The following is a 26,321-nucleotide window of genomic DNA, read 5'->3' as shown; positions in this document are numbered from 1 at the left end:
TTGTGGTACATACTTTTTTAAAAAAATCAACATGAAAATAGTTGTAAATCTTGAAATTGTAGATCAAACTATGTCCAGGGTGTGCAACCACTCCAAGGGTTGGTGCATTAGTGTGGAAGGAAGTATACAATTTCATGAAGCTGTCTAGTCCACCAGTTAGTAGCTCTTACCAGCAGGAAGCTTTTCCTAATATCCAAATGGAATCTTCCCTGTGGTTTCAACCTAGTGATTCTGATTCTATCTGCCAGGGGACAACAGAAACCATGTTCACCACCTCTGCTGCATGTTAACCTTTTAGATATTTCCACATTCAGTAAGTCTTCTGTCCTGCAAGCTAACCATACACTTTTCCTTTACTTGGTCCTTACAGGACTTGCTTCCTAGTCTCTTGTCATGCCCCCAAACCAAGAATGTCATGTGGCGATTCTTCCAAGAGAGTTGTCTCTTATTCCTCTGGAATGTAACTTTTCCTTCCGGGGAATCCAACCTATTACATTCCATCACATCTCCTCACCATCTTTCACCATCTTGGTAGTCGTCTTCTGAACTCACTTTAATTTGTTAATGTCCTTTTTCATCTTTAGTGCTCAGAACTGAATATAGTACTCTAGGCAGGGCATGATCAAGGTGTAGGTGTGGCAACTACTATTTGCCATCTGACTCTACATTCACACAAATAATATCAAAATAGCATCAATTATATGTTGACTCATGTTCAATTTATTACCTACTAAAACACCCAGATCATGTGTACTACTGCCAAGTTAAGCCTTCCCTATAACACAGTGTTTCTTTCATATTTTCTCCTGAGATGCAGAACTTTACATTTTTCCCTATTAAATTTCATTGTGTTTGTTTTGGCTTCTTGTTCAAGCCTGTCTAGGTTTTTTTTTTAAATTTTCTCCTTTCTTCTAAAAGTTTAGTCACCCTTTGCAACTTTGTCTCATCTGCAAAGTTGATAAGCAACCATTTCAACAAAATCTCTCATCCAAGGCAATGATCAAAATGTAAAACAGCATAAAGCCCAGGGAAGCATGTCTGTGCACTCTACTGAGTGTTACTCTCCAAGTTGAGCTAGCGCCATTTATTTGTGCTCCCTTGTGTGAACTTTGAGCAATTTGTGAATCCATATAACCATTTATCATCTAGCCTTTATTTTACCATTTTATTAATGAGAACATTGTGAGAGATTTTGTCAAAATGTATGCTGGAGTCAAGGTTCACTATGTCTATGGCATTCACTCAGTCGATTAAACTAGCAAGGTGACCCTCAAAAAAAAAGAAGAAAATGTTAGTCTGGCCTAACTAATATGTGACATACCCATGCTGCTCTTGTTAATTCTTGCATTCCTACCCAAGGCCCCCAAATATGATAATTAATAAACTGCTCTAGGTTCTTATCCAGGATACACATCAAGTTGATAGGTCTGTAATTTCCCAGGACCTCCTCCTTCCCCTTTTTAAAAAATAAGGACAGCATTTGTTCTCTTTCAGCTTTCTGGGGCCTTGCCAGACAGGCCTTCAAGAGCAGCTCTGTGATCATCTGTGCAAGTTCCTTCAGTGCACTGGGAGGTGATTTATCTGATCAGGGAGACTTGAATTAATCTACATAAACTAAGTAGGTGGTGTTTTTTTTAAAAAAAAATATTCTCTGGTCTATCCTGTGCTGTAGCTCCCTCCTTTTATTAGTGGCATAACAATGACTGACTAAAGTTTCATTTCCCTCCTGAGGAATCCTTCTGAGTTTCATTTCTAAGTAGTATCTTATTCATGTTAAAATTATGTCCTAGATCAGCATTAATCCTGATGGGAATGACCAGAAAGAAAATTCTAAAAATATAACATGTGTAGGATTTCTCTAGATTTCTTATTTTAATGATGCTGTACTTAGTAAGTTTACTCACAGGAAGTTTCATTGGGTTATATCAGATCTATATTCAAGTAAATAAATACAGGACTGAAACCTGTCATAAACTGGAGCCCTTTTACAATCTTTTTCAGTGTGGCACTAGAGATCTGTCAGAGAGTGAGCAGGGCTTTTTTGCTAGGATGAGCTGTTGACATAGAATAAAAAGAAGAATGGCAGGAAGCAGCGAAGAGTTTCAAAAATTGCATCCAGGGATCTTGTGTCCTGCATTTATTGGTAAACAGTTCAATGGAAGATGACAAATAAATGATGATGATGACGATGAGAACGATGAGGATGGATGGATAGATAGATAGATAGATAGATAGATAGATAGATAGATAGATAGATAGATAGATAGATAGATGAGAGAGAAAGAGAGACAGACAGAGAAAGAGGGGGGGATGGAGAGAGAGGGGGAGAGAGAGACCATAGTAATGGGTCATATTTGCAGTGAGTGAGAGGAGGATTATATCAATGGATAGAATGCCCCATTAAACTTCCAAGCTGTTGTACTATAGATATTTTGGAACTACAGCTCATGTCCCTATGATGGTGAAGAATTTTGGGCATCATAGTATCAATAAATTTGGCTGAAAACAGTTTGGGAAAGATTTGATTAATGACTCACTATAGGTGGGTGAACATTTGTCTTTCCTAACCTGACCTGACTTTTGTCATTATTAATGCTTTTTAATCCCATTTGCAGTAGGCTCTGATATGTTTTCAAATCTGATGCTTCTTCAAAAAGCTGTCCTAGCATATCACATGTTTTTAAAACTACTTTCAGGATGTTGGATTTCTAATGTCTAATTAGTGACCTAGCAATAAACTATTGAAATAGTAGGAATGTTAACGGTTGACTCCAGTTGAGGAGGATCAAAACCTCAATAATTTTATTGTCACTAATGATGAGCCATTTTTCACAAATGAGTGGGCCCCATCCTGAACTCTGGCCTCCCCAGTATAAACAGTCCCTCTTTATTGTTGGATTGTGCCCCAAGTAAGATATTTTGTGCATGGTTAACTTAGCCAGAGCTTTAAATGCTTGCCAAGTGGTTTTAATAACAGGATGTTGTTTAAAACGATTGGGAAGGATTGTGGTTAGTCACAGAGATAATTGCCAAGGAGGGAGAAGTGAATCTTCAGTCTAAAACCCACTTGGCTACATCACTGGGCCAAGAGGGAAGATCCAGAAAATCCCCTTCTTGAAGCATAAATGCATAATGATAGTTTTGAATTTGACGAAGCTGGCAGCTTGTTAGATTCTTAGATCAAAACATCTCATAAAGGCACAACAGAGACAGGCTTTGCATTTCTATAAAAGGCCATTTCTTTTCATTTACATATGGAGCTGAAGTTTACAGAAAACAAAAAAGCATATCTATATATGGTAGATAGACAGACCAATGTTGCAGTTTCGTGTCGGGTGCATTGTAAGGGGATATTTCTTCTCTCCAGTGAGAAAAAGGCTATTTTGGAGGGGTGGGTTACAAGAAAGAATTTTTATGATAATAAAGAGCTAAATATGCTCATATTGCTACTCACCAATTTAATTCTCAGCCTGCAAACTGCACTGTGCCCTTCAGCATGGTACTAGATCAAAGTAATCTAATCAGCTTTCATAACAGCCAACCTTAATCCTAACCTTTATCTAGAGATAGGCTACAAACAGGAAAATCTTCTAAAGTGCATATTTTTAATTAGTTGCAACCCAATTAAGAACAGACATGTGCATTTCATGGCCAGAATTTCAAGGACCAGGTGTAAGTCTCCTTTTTCAGCACTCTCATAACTTTGAACATTTGCTGAACAACTGGTTGGTAAATAAATACTATCTTTGTGTTACTATTGTGTTCAGTACCATCACTGTACAGATTCTTTATTGATAACTTTCAGACTATAAAAAGACATCATATCCACAAGGCAAGTGATTTATTTATTTATTCATTTATTTAATTCATATGCTGCCCATCTCCCTGATAGGATAACTATACTTTTTCACTCATAATTAAATGTGAACAATTAATTATACGGATACATTTGCAGCCCATTTTGTTACACCCTGAATATCACTGCCAGGGAGTATAATATTTAAAATGTCAGTGTCTGTTTAACTATGCTTGTAAAGTTTATTGCTGAAAATTCTGTCATTTTTCTATCCACTGTTCTATCCAAGTGCTTGATCTTCCTAGAAACAGAGTAAACAAAGAAGGTGGAGTTTAAACAAAGATGGCTGAGTACATTTTGATACCTGGAGCAAAAGAAATCCACTTGGAATTTCTGAAATGAAGAAAACATAAAATAATAAAGTAAACATTAATAAACTTTGTTTCAATAATACTCCAGTGTTATAGCCCTCACTTGCAGATTTTCAAGAACATTTGCCTAGATTGGTGTTCTGGTTCAGAAGCATCACCTTGAAGTAGTTCTTGCTTATCCTGCTGATTCATCCTGCATTCATACATGCACTTCTGCCAGACACATTTCTTGGCAGCAGCCATGCAAGCATACAGGTGGCCTGGGCACAGGTATTTACCAAAGTACAGGAGATGATGCTTTTAATTATTATATTCCCCACAGGGAACATTGACACAAATAAGGGTTTGTTGGTCATTTGTATGTGAGGCTTTCACCTTGAATGAGAACATGGTAGCTGAACAGGGAGAAATGTTTAAAATATAGTGTTAACCCCATTTCACAGATACTAGAACTGAAGTACATTTCATAGCGCATTGTGTCTCTCTCTCTCTCTCTCTCTCTCTCTCTCTCTCTCTCTCTCTCTCTCTCTCTCTCTCTCTCTCTCTCTCTCTCTCTCTCTCTTACCCTTAGACTTCATGGTCCCTCAGGGTTCTGTTCACAGCCCACTTCCCTTTATCTCTGGCATGCTCACACTTGGTGGTGCTATTCAGAGATCTGAATTTGATTATCAGATTTATATGGTGACACCCAGACTTGCTTGTCTATTCCTGCAAATTCTAGTGAAATGTCATGCCTAATTACCTTCTACCTGGGGTTCAAGACCGGGCAGTAGATCATCCATATAATGAAAAGACAAGCATGGAAAAAAAAGAGAGCAATAGATCTAAGAAGCAGCTCAGGTCTTCCTGCTAAATGTGGATTGGAAAAAATTATCTTCTGACCCAAAGTCTTTGTAGTGTTCATCTTTTGACTATGATTACCCTTTCACTTATCATGATCTAGATACTGAACAAGTGTTTTGCCCTAATCCAAATTTAACTGTAGTGTCTAACTGATAGCTGGAAATCTTTTCAGCTGTTGCAAAATTCAACTCTTAATGTCATAACAAGAATTAAACTGTCTCATCACATTACACCCATCTCATCTGGCTTTTCACTGGTTATTAGGGTGAAATGCATTGACTGAAATTCATGTGAATTGTTTACAAATCAATGCTTAATCTTCCTTCAGGTGCTATATCTGTAAATTGTTTTTGCTTTGCACAATATCTGGATTGAAAAACAAGCCACAATTTTGCCCTCTCATCTCATCTCTATTGGCATTTGCTCTGGGAAAAATATTGATAGCAAGCATAAGGAGCTTCAGAAATAAAGGCATTAAGAATGCTTTTCCCCCTTAATGACTCAAAATTAATTGTCCTAATTCCACAAAAAAGATATAAGTGCACTCATTGTCCACTGAGATGAATGGATATGTCCCCCATACCCCATCAGTAGGCATATGATCTCATGGAACTGGCCTGAAGAGAAATGGCATGTACTTTTCTCTTGAGGTCTGATACTTATTGTGTTTAACTAGTTGCCAGTAAACTGCAACTGCAATACTGGTTGGTAGGCAGTATTTTCAGGATCAGCCAGACACCTTGGGCTATGTCCAAAAGCTGACTGGAATGGCATTTCAACCTTCATTCCATATGGACCAGAGGCAATGGGAAAGCATACTTCATGGAGATTCTATGGAGATTCACAGTCATCCAGGCCATGATTATCCCAAAGATGCTTTTTCAAAAGGCAACTGGACTTTCTTTGTTTTTCCTTGGAGACATTTTGCTTCTCATCCAAGAAGCTTCTTCAGTTCTCATCTCATCTTTTGCACCCCAAAAACAATCAGAGCAGCATGATCACTACAACTGGTAATAGCAGAAAGACACTTGGATTCAGTCCCTTCCTTCGTAGAGCTTGCAAATCCTTAGTGCTAGATATCTGGGCCTCTTTAAGATCACCAGTGTTACTAAACCCAGATTCTAAAGAGTAAACTATGGACAGATATATATTTGCCATGAAGCTTGCTCTAGAGCAATGTTGCTAGCTGGGAAATTCTGGGAGTTGAACTGCAAAGTAAGAAAAGAACTGACCTTTGAAAAATATAATTTCCTTGCAACATAGCCTCTTTTTCATTTCTCTTTACTTTGCACAAAATTAGTGGTCGTTTCTGTTGAGAACTGGGGGGAAAGTAAAGTGCCCCACCATTATCAAAAACCATTTAATTAGAAAGAAAATCACAACTGATAGCAGAAATGTGCCTTTTGTTTCATAACTCACACATATGCTTTTTCAGTCCATTTATGGCTGTCTGTTTCCCACACTTCTCTCTTTTAGCTGGTGCATTCAAGCATTGATGGATTCCAACTCAGAGAGGGATATATTTTAATATCTGCTGCAACTGGTTTTTCCTTTGATCTGAGTAAGAGACAGATAAAAGAGAGAGAAAATCATTTAGGAAATATGATTAGAAAATACCATATGTTAAACTTTTACTTTTTAAAAAGGAAAGCTTAAGAATCCCACTACATTCTGTTGAGGAAGATTGCCTTATATAGTTATATCAACTACTACCATTCTTAATTATGTGGATTGAAGGGAAAAGTGAATCATAAACTTTACTGCTGAGGTAAGGCTTATTCCTATATCAGGATATAAGCACATAAGCAATAACAGCTATTGCAATTATTTTTTTGATATTCATTACTAAAAACAGTCTGTGGTTGTTGTTGTTGTTTTTCCTTTTTTGCAGGTTAAATCTTCAGTAAGTTTGAGAACTAATTTTCAAACCTTAGTGTGAGTTCTTTACTAGAAAGAGAGAGAAAGAGAGACCTGGAGAGAAGAAAGAAGAGACTGCTTCTCTACTGAGACCAAAAATGTGATCCATGATCTCTTCTGCACAAAGTATTTTATAACCTGACAACAGTGGAACAGATAATCCTTAACGTACAACCACGGTTGGGACCAGAACTTCCATTGCTAAGCAAGTCAGTTGTTAAATGAGTTGTCATGTCTGACTTCACAAACTTTCTTGCCACAATTGTTAAGCAAATCACTATTATTGTTAAGTGAAACATGGAGTCATTAAATGAATACAGCTTCCCCCGTTGACTTTGCTTGGCAGAAGCTCACTGGCAAGGTCATAAATGGCAATCACATGACTTCAGAACACTGCAACCATCAACCATCATAAATATACACTCACCTGTGGGTCACATGACCATGGGGATGCATTGACGGTCATTAATGCAGGTGCCAGTTGCAAGTCATTTTTTTCACTGCCATTGTAATTTCAGATGGTCACTAAACAAAAAATTGAAAGTTGAGGACTACCTGTAGGGAGGGCAAAGAATTTGTTCTGATCGGTAAGGCCCAAGGTGGCTATCAAGCATTACCAGAAAGGAAAGTCCAGGATGGAGAATATAGGATGGGAACATCCAGCCAGGCAATAGAGGAGGACAGAGTAAGCCCAGATGCCAAAGAACAAGTTAATCCATTTCAAAGTGCAATGACACTCCACAGGTAGACCCCATCAATCTTCTTAGAGCAATTCTGCAACAGTTATTCTAGAACAGTGATGGCGAACCTTTTAGAGACTGAGTGCCCAAAAACCGCCTTGTCTCTACCCCGCCCCCGCCTTTCCTGCCCGCAGGGCCACCCACTGCCTCAACGGCTCACCACAGCAGATCACCAAGGCGGCCCAGCAGCTTCATGGTGGCCACGCCCTCTGTCCATGCCCCGCAGCATCATCTGCATGCAATGGGGCACAAGAGCGGAGTCTTGTCCCCACTGCCCAGCTGCCATGTCCTTGATTGCGCTGCTCTTCTTTGGGGGGGGGGATGCTGATGAGGGGGCCACGGGGGTGGCAGGGATGGTGGGGATGGGGCAACGGTGTGCGTGCCCACAGAGAGGGTTGTGAGTGCCTCCTCTGGCACGCGTGCCATAGGTTTGCCACCACTGTTCTAGAACATCAAAAAACATAAACAGTATGTAACATAATCAAGCTTGCACTTTGGTGCAAGTGTAAATATAATCACCAGGAGGAAAAATGATCAGGTATATTTTTCTAAGCCTAAGATCTATCTGCTCTGTACTCAAAATATCAGCAGCAAATAAGAATACCCACCACACCAAACCCACAGCAATGTCACAGAACAATAGTCTATGTTTTAAACTGCCTCTTTCCCAGCACAACAACTTTTCTCCTGAAAGCTCAGTGGGCTTTTTTTTGTTTTGTTTTTGCAGAAAAAAAGGCATCAAGATAGTTTCCAAGATGCTACACTATTTCCTTCTACTAGAAGACAGGGATCTTTCATCTTCTGGGAAATGCAAAGAAGAACCATTTTAAAAGATAGTTTTAATTGCTTACTGGCTAATACCGTGAGCCTGTTTTTTTAGCACTTGTGTAAAATGTCACAGCCTTTTGAAATTCCCATGAGTTGGTGAGATGTTTGTCTCAGCATATTTAAGAGCAACTTAATTTCATTTTTTTTTAAAATTCCTCCATGATTTTTCAGATACGGTAGTAAAGTTATTGCATCGACGATTCCTTTGCAAGTTCTGCAAACAGTAAAGATTGCATGACTCAGAGAAATGAGTTTGGATGAATGCTTGAGAGTACCCTCAAGGTGGGGCAATTTACCATTTATGAAAGGTATTTGGATTGAAATACCACTCAGACTTCAATCTATAATGATTTGATGGATATCACAAAGCAAATCAAGGGTAAGAGTTTTCCCCACCCGCCCTCCCACCCCGAGTTCTATTTTATATTTTGAAGCTGCATGTAGAAGAGTTATCTTTCCAGGTCACTAGCTATTTTGGTTTTCATTCACTTCGAAATCCGAATTCTTATAAACAAAGTCTTTGTCTTTACATGAAGTTTTACAAATAATGCATAGTTCAGTCCACAAACTGGTTAAGCAAGTAGTTGAATTTAAGCCTTTAAACTTTTTGAAGTGTTAAATGTTTTGCTTCAGTACAAACACAAATGCATCAATTTCAAAGAATTCCGGCATCAGATTATAGCTTGGCCAATATAACAGTATTGACAACAAGCTTTACACTATCTGAACAATGTCTTGGTTACACAACTAGAATACATGGTAAGTTCCTAGAGGGAAAAGAATCTTTGTCACTCACTACAGATACTTCTTCGGACCAGAACTTCCACTGCTAAGTGAGATGGTGGATAAGTACACTGGATCCAATTTTACAACCTTTTTTCTGTGACTCCTAAGCAATTTACATAGTTCTGAAGTGAACCCAGTTTCCTCCATTGACTTTGCTTGTCTGAAGTTGGCTGGGAAGGTGACAGATAGCGATCAATACATGCCAGTTGCCTAGTGTCTGAATTATGATCGCATGACCATGGAGATGCTGTGATGGTTGTAAGTGCAAGGATTAGTCGTAAGACACTTTTTTCGGCCCAGTCATAACCTCAAAACATTGGCTAAATGGATAATTATCCTAAGTTGAGAACTATCTGTAGTGAGAAAGGCACGGATGTCAGCCACTGAAGGAACCAAGATCAAATGTGCTGCTTGGCTTAGAGTAGATGTGCAGCATAATGTCCTGCGGCAGTCACATGGACTATCTCACACTCATTTGTGGGAGACTTGTTTGTTTGAAAATTAATGAAGTAACCAAAAGAGACTTAAGTAACACAGGGAAGCAGAAGTTTGGCTCACCTGAAACCTAACATTATGGTTCACTTGAACCAGCAAATGTGGGTGTGGGGGGATGTAAAGTCTGAGAATCTGAAATTATTCTGTTATGACTTTTCATTTTTCACATTCCATCTTCTTTGTTTGAATTAAGTTAAGAAAAGGGAACAGAGGAAGGCAGAATATACACAAGGTTTCTCTGTACATAATTTAGCAAAGCAGATGGAGGGCATTCATAACTTTGTGTGATTGGATACAAAGATGTATGCCTGTTGTATATTTGTATATTTCCTCAATGAGATCTTAGAAATGATTTTATTTTAACCAGTCTCATTTTCTTGTAAATCTCCAGTGAACATTTATCCTTCCATATTTTTTTTCAGAATGGTTTGAGGGCCTACATTGTACTAATATATTTAATATTTAATAGACCTGAACCAAATTGCTGAAGTTAAGCTCCATCTGAAAACCATCCATAAATTATTCTGAACTAGGATACTAAAAATAAATGTAATAAATTGAATGGAGTGGAAATAGTAGGTATCACTTTAAGATTTCCACCAACTGTGTGTGTATCTAGTGAGAATCCATTTGTTTCCACCCACAATTTCCACTCATCTCTGACCCATGGCTGTAAATGAAAGACACAACCAAATTCAAGATCACATCTCTTCTACCTTTCTGGTAGGCAGTCTGATACTTGGACTGTTACTTGGACATGATAAAGTAGACCACATCCTACTACTTGATAAGATAGAAGATAGAAAAATGTGGGTTAGACAGCATCACCACCAGATGGATTCATAACTGGCTGACCAACTGCACTCAACATGTAGTCCTCAATGGAATTGCATCTACATGGAGAGAAGTGAGTAGTGGGATGCCCCAGGGCTCTATCCTGGGCCCAATGATCTTCAACATCTTCATCAATGATTTGGATGAGGGATAGATGGGGAACTCATCAAAGTTGCAGATGACACCAAGCTGGCAGGAATAGCCAACACTCTTAAGGCTTAAGATATAGAAGGATCTTGACAGACTTGAATATTGAGTGCTATCTAACAAAATGAAATTCAGTGGTGAAAAAAGTAAGGTTCTACATTTAGGCAAGAAAAATCAAATGCACAGATACCATATATGTGGTACCTCACTCAATAGTAGTAACTGTGAGAGGGATCTCAGAGTTTTAGTGGACAATCGCTTAAATATGAGCCAACAATGTGCTGCAGCTGCCAAAAACAAAAAGGCATCCTTCCCATTCCTGATAGGAAATGTCAAGTGTGCACATGACATCTTCTAACCCACTTAATGGTAGTTCCTAGTCTATTTTTTACTTCCTGCCCATGCTGCCATTATGAGATAGGTTGTCCTTTGGATCTCGACCTCAGCAGGATAATGGAGGTTGCCTTCATCCCTTCCAACAGCATAACCATTCTTAACTCCTTAAAGCACGGATGGAGAATAAGCAACAACTAGCTCTTTGTTATAGAAGGCATAAGGAATGGACTTAAAGGACAGGAAGAAGAGCTGCTACCAAGGCAACAATCAGATAAAAAGGTTTGAGCCCATTTGAGGAACTACATTGAATAAACACCTCAGTCAGGTTTCTCCCTAGTTCACACTAAAAGAAGAGTTGCAAGATTTTATTACTACAGCTGTTACAATAACTATGTTATCCTATAATATATAATAATTATACCATAACTATGTTTATCCTAACTATGTAGCATTGGTTTCTTAGTCTGGTCTACCTTACAGAGCTGACAGTGATGCACTCTCTAGTCAAATCAACAGGTCCTTTGTTTTGATTTTCTAGTACTCAAAAAAGAAAACAGGTGATTAATCAGACTTTTCTATCTGTTCCCCTTCAGGACAAAACTGGTTAAGCCTTATTTATAACCATGAACCTTGCCTCAAGATCTGTATTTTCTTAGTACAAATAGTAAACGTGTTGGATTATAATGAGGGAGATCATTTTAGGCCTCCTCAATCACTGAATTTTAAAGGGTGATTTTGGGCCAGTTACTCTCTTTTAGCTGAGGCCACCTAAGGGTTACTTGGAGGGGGAAATAGGAGAAAGAAAATAATCCAAGTTGTGTCCATATCACCACCATACCAAATTTCTACATAGAACAACTGGTTGTTTTATCATTGTCTCTCTCATTTAAAGACAAATCTTCAGCAATGGGAATCCTTGTTTCCCAGAGAAGCTGAGCAGGGCCAAATGACCATGTATTCCCTTTGATTGTTTTATCATTAATCTGCACCAAAGTATAACTTTACTATTTTGTTTTTAGTGTATATGATTGATTAAGCAAAAGAAGATAAAACACTGTGTGGGTGAACAGACAGATAGACCGACAGATATTCTAGCAACTGAAGATTAAGAAATAAAGCTCATCTTGTTTATGGTAGGATTTAAAACAGAAGAATTTGATTCTGCATAGAACAGGGGTCTTCAAACTTGGCCCTTTTATGACTTGTGGACTTCAACTCCCAGAATTCCTTAGCCACGCATAAAAGGGCCAAGTTTGAAGACCCCTGGCATAGAACAACCAATATGTACATGATAAACAAATAAGGAATGAACTTGCTACTGTAAATTGTCCAAATCTATACATAACACATTGAGAAGAACAAGTTCTTTCACTTTGTTTTCATCTTCATCAATTAATTTGAAACATAATTTGAAACATAATATTGATGGTTTCACATCAGCAGCTAGTATTTATATCTCAAACTTAACATCTGTCCAATAATAATACTATAACTTCTTATAAAGGAAGGAGAGGATCTGCAAGATGGAGATTCCTGTTCACAGCAACTAAGCTTTAAAAGACAAATTAGATTAGTTTTAGCTTGCTTTTATCCCATCCTTATTATTTTATAAATAACTCAAGGCAGTGAACATACTTAATACTCCTACTTAATATTCCTTTTTCTTCCTATTTTCCCCACAACAGCCCTTTGCAGTGAGTTGAGCTGAAAATGACTAATAGGAAGTCTGAGATATTCAATGAAGGTGAGCAATAGGAATGCTGGCTTAATTTCGTTCTAAACTTATTTACTATTATTATGGTTAGTTGCACAGTCAGCCATATGGTTAGGCTGTATTTGGTATTTATCCACCTATTGAGTCTTTCCCAAGTACCTGAGATAGGCAGATGTTGTTTCATTGTATAAGAGGTATCACCACAGAACATAAGCTGTTCCAGGTACAGCTGCCTTTTGCAATTGACTGGTAGTGATTTTGTTAATGCCGGTGGTTCTCTAGATGTTTTGAGATTGCACCCAAGGTGCCTATTACTATTTTGCTTATTTTGCTTTCTTTTTCCACTATCATTCTACTTCTTTTTGCAAGTTTTTGTATTTTGTGATATATTTCAGTTTTTATCTCTTCCTTTTTGCTCTCTCCAGGTTCTGTCATATCTACTATCCAGACTTTTTTTTTTATCTTTCTTATGGACAAATGTTAAGTTTTGGATATTATGTGGTAAATATTTCTGTTTGAATTCTAAACTCCCAGAATACTTTAAGCTTCTTTATTTTCTATTACTGTCTCTGTTTTATAGTTCTTACTTGCAAACAAATGGTATTTCTTGTGGATCTACCAATGCACCATTGTTACTACTTTCCCATGCTGCAGTTTGTAATCAGTCTGTGCAATCTTTTTGCAGCAGCTAATATGATGATCCACTGTTTCTTCAGCTTCTTTGCAGAGGTATGTCTTTTGCTGCCTTCTCAAGTCTGGATTTGTACATATTTGTTCTTAAGGCTTGGTCTTGTGCAGCCAGAATTAGTCCTGCTGTCACTCTCCTAAATTTTCATGCTATTAGCCATTGCCAGGTCTTGTAATCTGCTTTGCCTGCTTCTTTTTTATGTGTTGGCTATATAATACTTTGCCTTGTCATGTCTCTTTTCTATTTTTCATGTGGTCTTTCTTATAAGCCAATTTGGTCTCTCCAATACTCAGTAAGCTTTCATGGTATAGTAGTTCAATGCATCTTCTTCACTGTCCTTCAGATATTCTTCTAATTCTTTTTTATTTTATTTTTTTGCTTCTTCAACTGTTTGGTGTACTTGCAATATTCCATGCCCACCTATTTTCCTTGGTAAGTAAAGTCTGTCAACATTGCTACATAGATGAAGGGCATGATTCATTGTCATTATTTTTCTGGCCTTCCAACCAAAGGCATTTAGTTCTTCTTCAATCCAGACAACTATTCCAGCTATGTGCCTAATGAAAGAAATAAGTGTTAACTGCCCTGATGGTATTTCCTCCACCAAGTTTGGACTTTAAGGTTTTGAATTCACTTCTAATTTTATTCTTGACTTCAGTGTGCTTGATATTGTCACCTTAAAGCAGGGGTGTTATGCATCATGTATGGGCCACGCCCACCCTGGCTCTGCAAAGGCAAAAAACATCGTGATACCTCACGATATGTCACGTGACACGATCAAGTTTGACACCTGTGCCTTAAAGGATGCCCAGGTATTTGTAGCAATCATCATCCCAGAGTCTTCGTGTTATTTCTATAGGGCATCTTGATTCCTTCAGTTTTCACTATTTTCCCCTGTGAGGATGGCACATTTGTTCAGTCCAAACTCAATTGCAATATCTTGGCTGTGTAAAGGGACAGTGCTGAGCAGCAATTCTATTTCAGATGCAGTTTTTCCATATAACTTCAGATCATCCATGTAAAAGGAGGTGGGATAGCCTGCCAGATGTTTGTGATGTTTGATAGCCACAGCCTGACTTGTTAAGCATTGTTGACAGAAGACTCAGTGCAATGACAAACAGTAGCAGTTATAGTGAGTCTATATGTCTGAATATGGGCAGAGGAAATTCCACTTGTAACTGATCATACCTTGGACTATGGAGCAACGTTTCCAGATCTGAAACATTATTTTCCCACCTAGCAGAGTTGGGGGGGGGGGTTTTCTATAAAAATTAAGCAATACAATTCATCCCTACTTTTTCCTTTTCTCAGATAATATCCATTAGTATTATTGAAATGGTTGACATGAAGATAACGGCTGCACTTCTATATCTATGTATTTATCAATAAATTCTGTTGCTCCATACTTCTAAGTAACTTTAGATGTAAGAGAAGGCTAAAACGATTGTGAATATACAGAATTATGTTATCCAACTGGCACATTTTTTTAATAGAATCAATAGCCTGCTATAATTATTCCAGTCAATTGACTATTGTGGCATCTATTATGTGAAAATTTTTACAAAGTGAATTCAGCTAAAATGCTTTCACCTGAGGAGCAGAGGTAATGTGGAATCAAAACATTTTTCACTCAGTTCGTAGTGAGATAAAAGTTTTCCAAGATGCAAAGGAGAACGGAATTTATACCGATGTATTCTGATCCAAATGAAGGTTCGATTGGGTTCGGTTTGATTTAAATCTGAATGGAACAATAGAATGGGAGTAAACCCAATTGCTACTTTTATGCTCACTTGATACCCTTTGAGATTATCACATTTCGGTCTTTATTTCCTACTTCTTCATCTAAATAAGTGACAATATGTTCTATCTAAGCCAGGGGTTCTCGACCTTGGCAACTTTAAGACTTGTGGACTTCAACTCCCAGAATTCCTCAGCCAGCAAAGCTGGCTGAGGAATTCTGGGAGTTGAAGTCCACAAGTCTTAAAGTTGCCAAGGTCGAGAACCCCTGATCTAAGCCGAGGCAAGATGTAATGAAGATCCTAAATCCCGTTGAAGGAACAGCAAATATCCAGAGATGTCTGTTCCTAGCCAGGATCTCTTCCACCTCTGAAAACCTAGAGCACCAAGGCTCCCTTTAAAGTGCAAGAGCCCAATGGGCACGAAGGACCAAAACCAAAACCTGCTTCTGGATACATCCATGCCGGTTTTCTCTCACACCAGGCCAGCCAATACCTTCGCCTCCATTTGAACATCCTCAAACCCTCCGCGCTCCCCTTGACTGGAGCTCTCTGATCACTTCGGCGCGGGGGGGGGAGAGGGGGGGGAATTTGGGAGTCAGGAGGCGTGGCGTGTTTGGAGTCGAAGGCCCGTCCCGCCTCTGTCCGGGCGCCCCTGCACCTGTGCTGGGCATGTGCAAACAAGGTCAGGCCGCCGTCGCAGCAGCAGCAGCCGCGTTGCCCGAAGCGAGCAGCGGCAAACAGCCGCTTAGCGAAAGGTAAACGCCTCTCAGCTTGATCTGGAGACGCAGCGCCTCGCCTGGGCTTAATCAAGTCGGACAGCTATGCCCCCGCCGCCCAGGCCAAGCGCTGGCGCTCCGGGGTGAGGCGGAGAGCCAAGGGCCGGGATGATCCGTCCGAACAGAAACCTCGAACCCCGGCCCGGGTGCAGAGTTTGCATTGGGGGGAGGGGGAGGGGGGAGGGGAGGGGTTCCTCCCTCCCTTCCCCCTCCCCTCCGAGATTAAGCACAATGCGCGCTTTGCAAGGAGTCTGATCTCTTGCCCAAACCTGCTCTGGAAATCTACGAGCCAGGCAATGTGTGTAGAGCTGCAGAAGGAAGCGGAGGAGACACTTTGAAGTGAAGGGAGGCTGGGGGGGGGGGAAGAGAGAGAAAACAGATCGAGAAATCCCGGGGTGGGGTTCAGGGGGCCCTGCCCATTGAAGCAGAAGTAGACCGCATAAGGCTCGTCCTGTATCCATACTTTTCACGAGTCCCGGGTTTTCTCCGGTCGGGAGGAAGCCGGGCAGGTGAGCAGAGCGAACCCAATGAAACCCAAGACTTAAATCCTCCACGTGGACCTGTCCAGCTCTTGGAAGCCAAAAGGGTCTTCTCTGCCAATTGCTCGGCTGCGTCTAGTGATTTGCCTTCCCCTCCGCCTCCCTTTATTTTAGCACAATTAAACGTCGTGGAATAAATGTTAACGAAAACGTTGTCTTCCTAAGGGTTGACCCTATTACAGGTGTTACACGCTATCGGTTAAGAAACCTTAACGGGGATCCTTAACAGACACTCGAGCTGGGCTTCGAATTAATGTATAAAAGAGGATCTTTTTGGAGTTCAGACCCGGAAACTCCAGCCGGCGAAACCGATTTATCCGAATTATACACACTCCTAGGTTACTCCTTTTAAGATCAAAGCAGGGCTTGACAATGCAAAACCATTTCCCGTTGGATTTCAGTAAAACCACGTCACGAGTTGAACATTTTTCTCCTTTTCCGAATAGATTAGTGGAGGGGAGAAAAGATGGAGGGGGGGGGAGGGAAGAGACAAACTCTGTGATGGTTCCCCCCCCCCCATCTAAGACAGAAAGCTTAATTCCGCAATAAAAATTAAGCCGTAAGAAAAATTGCGGGGCGGGGGAATCAGCGGCGGACGGGCGGAAGAGACTTAATATGGTAGAGTAGTGTTGGTTCATTCATCAGTGTGTTGCTCCTGTCGCCTTGGTCATTTTCTCCCCAAGATCTCGAGATACACACACACACACACACACACACACACACACACACACACACACACACACACATTTGTGGGTATGTGTGTGTTAGAAGAAGCCCACAACCCTAAGTCACGTGGCCGCCGTCGTGCTTCCTCCGGTCCTTCTCCGTCTTTTGAGTTTTGCTGTCAAGCTAATATATTGTGACGGCTCTTCTCTCTTATGACAAAGCCTCGCAGCTGCCTCTGAATCAATAGATGTCAAAGAAATATGAAAACAATCATGACAGAGAACTTAAATCCTGGCGAGAGTCTGCATAATAAAAATAATGTTTAAAATGTGCTTCTGTTCTCAGGGCACCGGATTACTTCCCTCCCCCTCCAAGTTTAGTCCATGTTATATTCCTGTACTTTCCTCCTCGCCCCCTCCCCGCCGCCCCAGCCCCAATATGGACACAAACACACAGTCCCAGCAGATACATCTACATCTGTTGATTTGTAATGTAATTTGTAATTACTGCCCTTCATGTGGTCCAATGCCTTGAACCATCTTTAATTAAAAGCATAATTAAGGGAAGATCTAAAGACAATTACCAGATGGTCCGCTCTCTCTCTCTCTTTTTTTTTTTTTTTTTTTCCTTTTAGGTTGTTCAAAGACGTATAGTGGTCCATCTTTAATTTGGACACTGTTGCCCCAGACCTAGTTTGCAAATGTGACAGGGAAAAAGAATATGTACATGCTTATGCTCCTATGGAGGGGGGGGGGGCGGAGGAGGGGATATCATGAGGCTGGTGAAAGAAGCGGCCAGGTCTGCTCGCTAGTCTAATCTTCCTAACACTTAGATTTTCTCCATAACTAGTTTAAATGATCTCTCTAATGGTAGAAGAAAGTAAACAGCCAGAGAACGACCACGATTTTTTCATTTCTTAAACTTCCCCTCTTTTTCTAAGTAATGTGGGTGCAGAGTTCATGACCTCTTGAACTTTGTGCTCAAGTAAACGTCCGCCCAAAACAGCACACAGTCAAAACAAAGCAGGTGGGACCCCGGAAAGCAAGATGTCTTTCTTTCTTTCTTTCTTTCTTTCTTTCTTTCTTTCTTTCTTTCTTTCTTTCTTTCTTTCTCTCTCTCTCTCTCTCTCTCTCTCTCTCTCTCTCTCTCTCTCTCCTTCCTTCTTTCTCATCTGATTTGTATATACACTTTCTTTATGTTTTCTTTCTTTTTCTCTCTTTGTCTCTTTGTCCCTTCCTTCCTTCTCATCTGATTCGTTCGTACTGCGTACACTTTCTTATGCCTTCAAACTATATATCTCCGTTTCCGGAACTGTCATCCTGTGCACAGGTGATAAATACAGAATTAAAAGGCTGTGTCCTGCAGCTAGTAAAAAGTATGAATTTCTTGGTTCTATCCACATTTATTACACAAACGATTCGGGGGGGGGGAACCTATGAAGAACAAATACGGAATGGTTGTTTTGCTCGCCCTCCAGGCATTTATCATCGCTGTTAAGGTTCTGGCAGCTGCTTTGGACTGTAGAAGGGTCTTGAATATCAGAAATAATAACTCTTCTCCCCGGTTTTTCAAGTAAGTTATTCGACGGGCTAATCGCCGACACTGTTTTTTGTTTTTTTTTTTCCCCTTTCCCTTTTGAAAAATAGGACGCCTTTCTCCGAAGGAGGTTCTTCTTTAAGCGAGCTCAAAGCGAAGCTGTTTTTGAAACGACTTCTCTCCGCGTAGGAGAGCTTCGCTTTAGAGAGAGGCAAGCAAGAAGACGCCGGGAGGAGGTTAAACATTTGTGCGCCCCCATCCCCACATCTCAGAAACTGCTCCTTTACTCGTTGTGCATTTCCACCCACGTTTCGAAGTTTCAGAGGATGCCATTTACTGGGAGAGAAAAACCCGAGAAAACAAGCCTCTTCTCTTCTCCCACCCCGCCGCCCCGCATGAATAATGCAATGACTTACACAACTGGATATTAGCGAAAACATTTCTAGGGGAAAGCTAGGCATAAAAAGAGGAGCCAGAACAATGCCCCGATATAAATTAAATGTGGGCTCTGTTGCTGAAATTTTATTATTTGAACGTCGGCATTCAAAGCAACGCGGAAAGGAATTGTAATAATTTTGATTATCTCCAAGAGAGTTTCTGCAAGGACGCAAATTGTCAAAGACATTTACTGGGGGGGGGGGTGGCAGTATATTCTTGCTGCTCCTTAAGTCCATTTTCCAGACGGTTTGTCCTTCTTGCTGCATGATTTAGTTTGGGGGGCTTTTTTCATACATGGATTCGTTTACATTTATTTCAACAAAAGCGTTCAGCCAGACTTTTTTTAAAAAAAAAAAAAAAAAAACAACAACACAGAGATTGGGGGAAAAAAAAGAAGTGTCAAACACACCAACGGCCATCGGGTTGACACCTTGGGGAACAACACTCCGGGGGGGGGGCCCAATAGTTGTGTTTTTGCGGGACTTCCCTAATAAAATTGAAAGAAGGATTCGTTTCTTTACTTTTCTAAATTTCTAATTGTCAACTGTGATTTTCTTCAGAAGCATCCAGCCAAAGTTTAGCAGTAGTCACCCCCCTTAGTTTAAGTACCGGCTAGGAGATACTGAAAGGACTCAGGGTGCTTAAATTGGGCTGGATTAACACAAACAAAATAAGCTCCGTTGCCTTCCAAAGCGTTTCAGAAATGGATATACCAAGGTTTCTGTTTATTGGTTTTTTCTTTTTTTATTTCATTAGGGAAAAAAGAACCAATGAAGAAAAGTGAAAGAACTTTTTTTTTTAAGGAGATTTATCCTCTAAAATTGCTTCCCATCCTTCCCACCCACCCCTGCTTTGCACATTTTGAAACTTCCTGCACCTGGATTCTCAACCCAAGAAGAATCTTTTCTGAGGACAGTGCTGCCACAGCGGTCCAGCACTCAGCATCTCTGCTCAGTGGCATTTGGCTATTTGCGCCGTTCCCGTTCACGTTGAGGGGGCTCGTGCCTTCTGTCTGAAGAGCCTATAAAACTTCCGAATCAGCCCTTTCTCCCTCACAGTTAGCATTCTTTGCTTTTCTATGACAGATGTAGTGATTTAAGATTAAAGATTGTGAACCGTGAGGTATCTCGGCAGATTCTTTTCCTGCGCTGAGCTTCTCTTTCGATCAGAAAGCCAGCTCCTGACATGCTTAAATGCATCCTCCTACATAAAACTCTTGCTTCCATTTCCAAAAGGCTCAAATTTACCATCTAAATATATTATGTTTGTGAAATGTCTCCCTTTGTTGGAGCTTTTAACACCTTCTTATAACGAATCATTTATTCTTTTCTCTTTAATTTTGATAGACAGTTAGCCATCAGATATACACCAGTTGACTGTAGCCGAGCATTAAACTCCCCTTTATTTAACGCTAATTTAGCATAGCTGCTTTGTTTAACTTTGCCTTATAAGAACCAGGTTTTGTAGCAAAACAAAAACAAAACCAAAAAAACCCACCAAATAGGTATAATTTTATGGGGGGTTCCATTTCTTTTGGCCTTCTCCACAGCAAGCTCTTTCCTCTTTGTAAATCGTTCTGCTGGGCAAGCACACCATTTCCTAGTGCCTGGCACCTGCAGTCTAGGGGAAAAAAATTAGCATTGATATAGATTTAGTTGCAATGTAATCTCTTAAATCTGTCCAAGATTCGGGGAGATAATTACACTTTCACTGAATTGCCAGGGGTCAACGTCTCTGTGGACCTGAGGAGTTGATTTACTAACAATAGTGTTACATAAAAAATGGTGTTTGAGATTATAATGCTAATAGAGGCAGTCACTGGGGAAAGCAGGCAAGCTAAACTAATTCGATGGAACTTCTGTTTTGTCCCTTTCCCCCTCATATTTCCCTCCTGTTCCTTATTCTTTATCCTAATTCAAATCACTTTCAACATTTAAATTTTAGAAATGAGATATACAGCTATTTTTTTATTTTCCCTATAAACTGAAGTTTGAGTAAATTAGGAAACAAAGCAATTATTTTGAAAATTAAAAGGAGAGGAGAATATAGTGTACACCATTCTGAGATGTGATTCATATCTTGACAGAAATGTGAAGGACCATGGGCTGGAACTGACTTGTTTATGATGATTTTCAAATGCAAATTTGGTTCTTTCCTGCTGAGAATTGAAAATCCACAAACTTTTTGCTAGAATGCAATGTGATTACTTCCAGTACTTGCTCTCAAATAAACTGTGTTGTGATTTACACTTTTAGTCTTGATTATAAGAAGGAAATATCCAGAAAACCAGTGAACCAGTTTTACTTGAGTCAAATCACAGACAGGACTTCTACTTTAAATTATTAATAGTTCTAATAGAGCTGCTAATGCCATATGCTAAGATTTTGATTATTGTTCTTCTGGCTTTCTCTTCTCTCCCCACCACCCCCTCGCTGCATTTTTATCACCAAGAGAACTCAAATGACTCAATCTCTGTGATTGGGCCACCAGATATATAACACTAAAAGCAGACCTTAAACCCAACTCTTCCTAAAAGAGCCCAGATAAAAAGAAGACATCTGTTTGAAATAGCCCCTGTATGTTTTTCAACCCCCTGGTGCCTTCCAGATCTACAAATCTCAAAATTCCCAACAATACACCCAACAATCATGCTGGTGGGGCATTTGGGGTAACCCACATATGTCGGAGGTCACCAGATTAGGAGGACTTAAGGTGTAGCATTGAGCACACAGTGGTGAGTGCTAATGGATGGTCAAATTGTTATACTATATTGGCCCAGTTTAAGGGCATGCCTTCCTCAGCTGTTCCCTGGAAAACAGGCCCATTGGTATCAGTGGGCTTTACTCTAAAACAGAGCTGCAGCTTAAGGTAAGATTTTGCCAGATGCTCACTGGTCTAAGATCTGCTTGCAACATGTCTTCTCCCTCTATGATTCCTGACTATTACTATTATTACTATTATTGCAACACTTGTGAAGAAGTGTGTGTATGCATTGTGCATGTGAAGAATTATTCAACAAAGACTCAAAGCTCACAAGGAAACCAGAATCCAATAATCCAAAGTACAGGAAAATCTGAGAGGTTGGCAAAGTAAGCTTTTGTATGCTTATCCAGAAGTAATTCCAACAGGCAGTGTGTTCAAGCTAGCTGATAGGCTGTGCTGCATCCCCCATGCAATCTTTTGCATTCCTGCTCAGAAGTAGGTCAATGGAATTTACTTTCAAATTTGAATTAACTATAGGCCTGCTTCGGTCCTTGAAAAATGCAAAAGAATTCTGGTGGTTAAGAATTTCCGCTTAGCTGGATTGTGGACTGGCTTACAGGAGCTGTGCCCTTCCAGCATTAAGTAGATCATGGCCCAGGGACCAAAGATAGTGGACCACAGGCTCCTTAAATGCCTCTTCTCCTCTGGGGGAGCAGACTGAGTCAGAGTAAGTCCTTTTGCAGTTGAATGGCTCCAGGATAAGGCCTGTGAGGAATGCGGCCTTTCATTCCCTAGAGCAGCCTGATGTCCCCCTTTTCACCCAAACTAGTTTGCAAGGAAGAAGTTTGAGCATAGTCAAATCAGAGGAGATACCGCCAGCTGATCTCCTGCCTGTTCCAAGCAGAAGGTCAGAAAATGCATTAGGGATGTGTAGGGGAACTTCTCAAGCAAGTGACTAAAACCCTCTGCCACCTTTTCTATATGCACACCTGAGGCTGGTTGCAAAAGGAGGTGACTAGTTAGGCTATCGGAGGGTACGGATGAGAAGCCACTTCTTCCCGGCACATGGGACTCCGCGCAGGACCGAGCCCGAAGCAGCTCCTCTTAGAGAACCCCCTAATACCTCACCCCCGAAGACTCGGAATTAGAGTAAAGGACGGCAGAGAAAAGGACGGCAGGATTCCCTCGGCTTAAGTGAGGCATAGCCGAAGGAGGCTCGGAGGAGAAAATGCTGACAGGCGAAAGGAAAATAACCGAGGCAGGCGCTGCTTTCTCGTCCCTAAAACAAACAAACGGCGGGATCAGCTGCCCCGGAGGCTCTCTGGGAGGCAGTTAGGAGAAAACCCCGCTGACCGCCGCGAGGGGCTTCCAAGTTCGGGAGGGCGTGGCCTGCGGGGCGGTGCCTCGGCCTTTGGAATCATCCAGTTTGGCTGAAAGCGGGGCGCTCGCGGAAGAAATCGGGGCTGGCGGGGGGGGGGGGCGGAGATGGGGCTTTTACTCCCACGTGCGCGGGCTAAGGCAGAGGCATCTCCTTCCGTGCTAGAGGGGAGCTAGCGCTTGCTTCTTGTCCCCGCCCGTCCCTACTTTATTATTATTGTTGTTAATAATAATATCAATAATAATAACCAGTCTTTCTTTGTCAAGGTCAAATGGCGCCTTTAGCTTGAACTCCTCCCAAAGCCTCGTGGCGGTCAGGGCCAGGCTTTGAGGCCTGCGGCGAACTTCGCCTCTTTCCAGCACAGGCAGAGCGCGAGCCTTTCTGGGTGGCTCTTGAACGCCTCCCCGGGAGGCCTCCCTCGAGCTCATCTGCTGCTTATTATTGTCCTCTAAGTGGTGGCGCCGTTGCCATCCGAGCGCCTTCCTGCAGGTCCTCTGCGCCTCTCTGGGCGCCCTTTCAATGCACTCTCGGAGACTCGTTGCCCGGGAAAGCAAGGAGCCACGACGCCATGTTGGCGCCTCCCGGGGTTTCGACAGTTCTAGGCTTCTCTCTCTCTCTCTCTCTCTCTCAGCGCAGGAGAGAGCGAGAGCGCAATCTATATGTTAATTGACAAACTTGAAGATTTAAGAAGGTAGTGACAAGTTATCATTTGTCCTGTCAGCGACTGGCCTCCTTGTTTTTAGTTCTTTTAAACGTGCCCGCTCGGTATCGGGCTGTCAGCTAACAGCTTGCCAGCCCCGCTTTATCTCCCTTTATCTTATGGCACGGAAATGACAAACGCGCTGCTTTATCCATACAATTTATTTCATTATTGTTGCCAGCACGAAGCATTACAATCAATCATAAGGAAGCCCAGTTGTCAGATGTCAATCTTGGTCTGGTTTGCACGTCTCAGTCTATATTTAATCCAATTACAAGGGTCAAGGAGTAAGCGCAAATCCCCTTGTTACAACTCACATCTTATTCAAGATTTAAAGTTTTTTTTTTCTTAAAGTCAACTGGGTCACATGGTCGCTTTGGGAAAGCTCCGATATTTTCGGAGAAAACTCTTGCACCTCCTCCCTTTATTATTATTATTTTTTTAATTTACTTTATTTCTCTCCTGCCTGATTGCAAATGATGCGGCAAGAGGTTCTAATTGTTAGACTCACTGAGGGTCGGGGCATTTTACTCCTACTCTTTTTAAAGGTGTGTGTGGTGTGGGTGTGCGCGCGTGTGTGCAAATGAAGTATCTTGTTATTTTGCTAAAGGAGAGGAGAAGCATTAATAATAGGGAGATCTTTCCGCCCGCTGCCCTTTCAAATGCAATTGTAGATCGAACTCAGTCTTGTCACGTCGAGGAAAAGTGAATTTCTAACATCCAGGACGTGCCTGTCGACTTTCAGCGAATTGCATCCAATCACCCCCAGGGAATTCAGCTAATGTCTCAGTCCGGGGAGGAAAAAAAAAAAAAAAAGGCGGGGGCACAAGTGCTCGGGGACGTGGGGCAGAAAAACAAATCAAGCAACATTTGCCAGCATCGTGTTTATTAAGAAATTGGGGGAGGGGTTTGGGGAGGGGGTGTTGGAAGGAGAGAATGCCAGATAAGCCTGAATCCCTTCGGAGCCAAATTAAGACTCCTGAAGCTTGATTCCCCCTTCGCCCCAAATAAACCTTAAACTAGGGATGTAGCCCTCTGCATTTGCTGATCCTTAAAACTTCATAGAAATTATTCTAATTTTCCTTAAAAAAAGAAGACCTCTCTTTATCCTCTTTTCCATCCTTCCTTCTTTCCATCTTTCCTGAATAGCTTACAAACCAGAAGGTGGGGATACCTGAGTTTCAAATGGCAATGGCGTTCCTACCTGCACACTTTTTTGGACTACATCTGCCTGACCACGAGGATCTCATTGTCTGCTCATATCAAGGTTGCCCTGAATAGTCTTCTTCCTTGCCCCATTTTATTTAATAACCAGCAGCAAATATCCCCAATAACAACCAAAAAAAGGAATCCCATTTTTCATTTCCAAATCACTTGTTTTTATTTACAAAGGGAGCCAGATATGTTTGTCCAGAAATCCCAACTAATTTAGGAGGCCTTACCTTAACAAGGCTTCTTAGGCCCCAAAACTTTAAACTCACAGCCTTTACATTTCATTGGGATGCAGAACACCTATGACCAGGTCTCTCAAGCTTCAGAAAGAAAGAAATTTTTCTCACCATGTGCTCAGGACAGGAATGAGAGCTATGCCAAGATTTGCCAGTATTATAAAATTATACCAGGCAGTAGTAAAACTGGGAAGGGGGGGGGCTGACTAACAACATGCAAGGGGAATAGAACTACGTATGTCTTGCAGTTTTATAAATGGAGGGTTGGACTGAGACTGTTAATACAGCTACCCTGACCAATTACAGCTGGTGAAAGTTTTGTCATCGATTTTAATCCAAATTGGATTATATATTAACCCCATATGATTTATGTCTCGGAAAACAGCAATGTCTTCCTCTTGCTACTGACTATACTTTAAGTCTTGTAACCTCATCCTTAAAAAGTAATCTTCAAGGTAAATACCGCTAGGAAAGGTACTTAGGCAATTAAGTATACAAATTAGATATGGACTTCTAGGTGACAAAATAGAAAGGCGAGGTGACAGTTGGGAGCTATTTATGCTCTGAAATTAGTCTTACGCCTATGGGGGGGGAAACTAGTTTTAAAAAACACATACCTCGGACAACGCCACCAGAGTCCTTTTACTGGAACACCATCACCTTCTACACGCATCCAAGCCTTGTGTCTTCCTCAGATTTTCTCCCTCTTTCTGACTCGCTTGAAGTCATTTTCCCCCTTTAAACTGTTTCGTGCAGCCAGCCTTTCTCGGACCTTATTTTGCCGTCTGTTCGATGCCAGTAAACAAATTGTTCTGATGGGCTTATTATTATTGCTCAAGTTCTGCTTGGATAGAGAATTAAACCTCATTATTACAGCTTGTGTGTGCGCGTGTGTGCGTGCGT

General features: G+C 41.0%; 2 long non-coding RNA genes across 2 annotated transcripts in view; one reads left to right on the top strand and one right to left on the bottom strand.

Moving 5' to 3' along the window:
- Window positions 1-7,130, top strand: part of LOC120313739 — a 13,515-nt gene extending 6,385 nt beyond the window's left edge. Inside the window, exons 2-3 of the long non-coding RNA XR_005558243.1 lie at window positions 1,495-1,618; window positions 6,902-7,130. This is a non-coding gene — a long non-coding RNA (uncharacterized LOC120313739). The remainder of the gene's footprint in view (window positions 1-1,494; window positions 1,619-6,901) is intronic.
- On the bottom strand, window positions 3,827-26,321 carry LOC120313738. The gene is made up of 4 exons (XR_005558242.1): window positions 26,036-26,321; window positions 7,355-7,452; window positions 6,430-6,567; window positions 3,827-4,189 (listed from the first exon to the last, which is right to left on the bottom strand). It is a non-coding gene; the product is annotated as an uncharacterized LOC120313738 (long non-coding RNA).

This window comes from Crotalus tigris, unplaced genomic scaffold (assembly GCF_016545835.1).
Source record: "Crotalus tigris isolate CLP2741 ecotype Arizona unplaced genomic scaffold, ASM1654583v1 scf7180000018777.2418813, whole genome shotgun sequence".
In the NCBI taxonomy this organism is placed as follows: domain Eukaryota; kingdom Metazoa; phylum Chordata; class Lepidosauria; order Squamata; family Viperidae; genus Crotalus; species Crotalus tigris.
The sequence above is the reverse complement of the archived record's forward strand: the minus strand, read 5'-3'. Positions and strand labels throughout refer to the sequence as shown.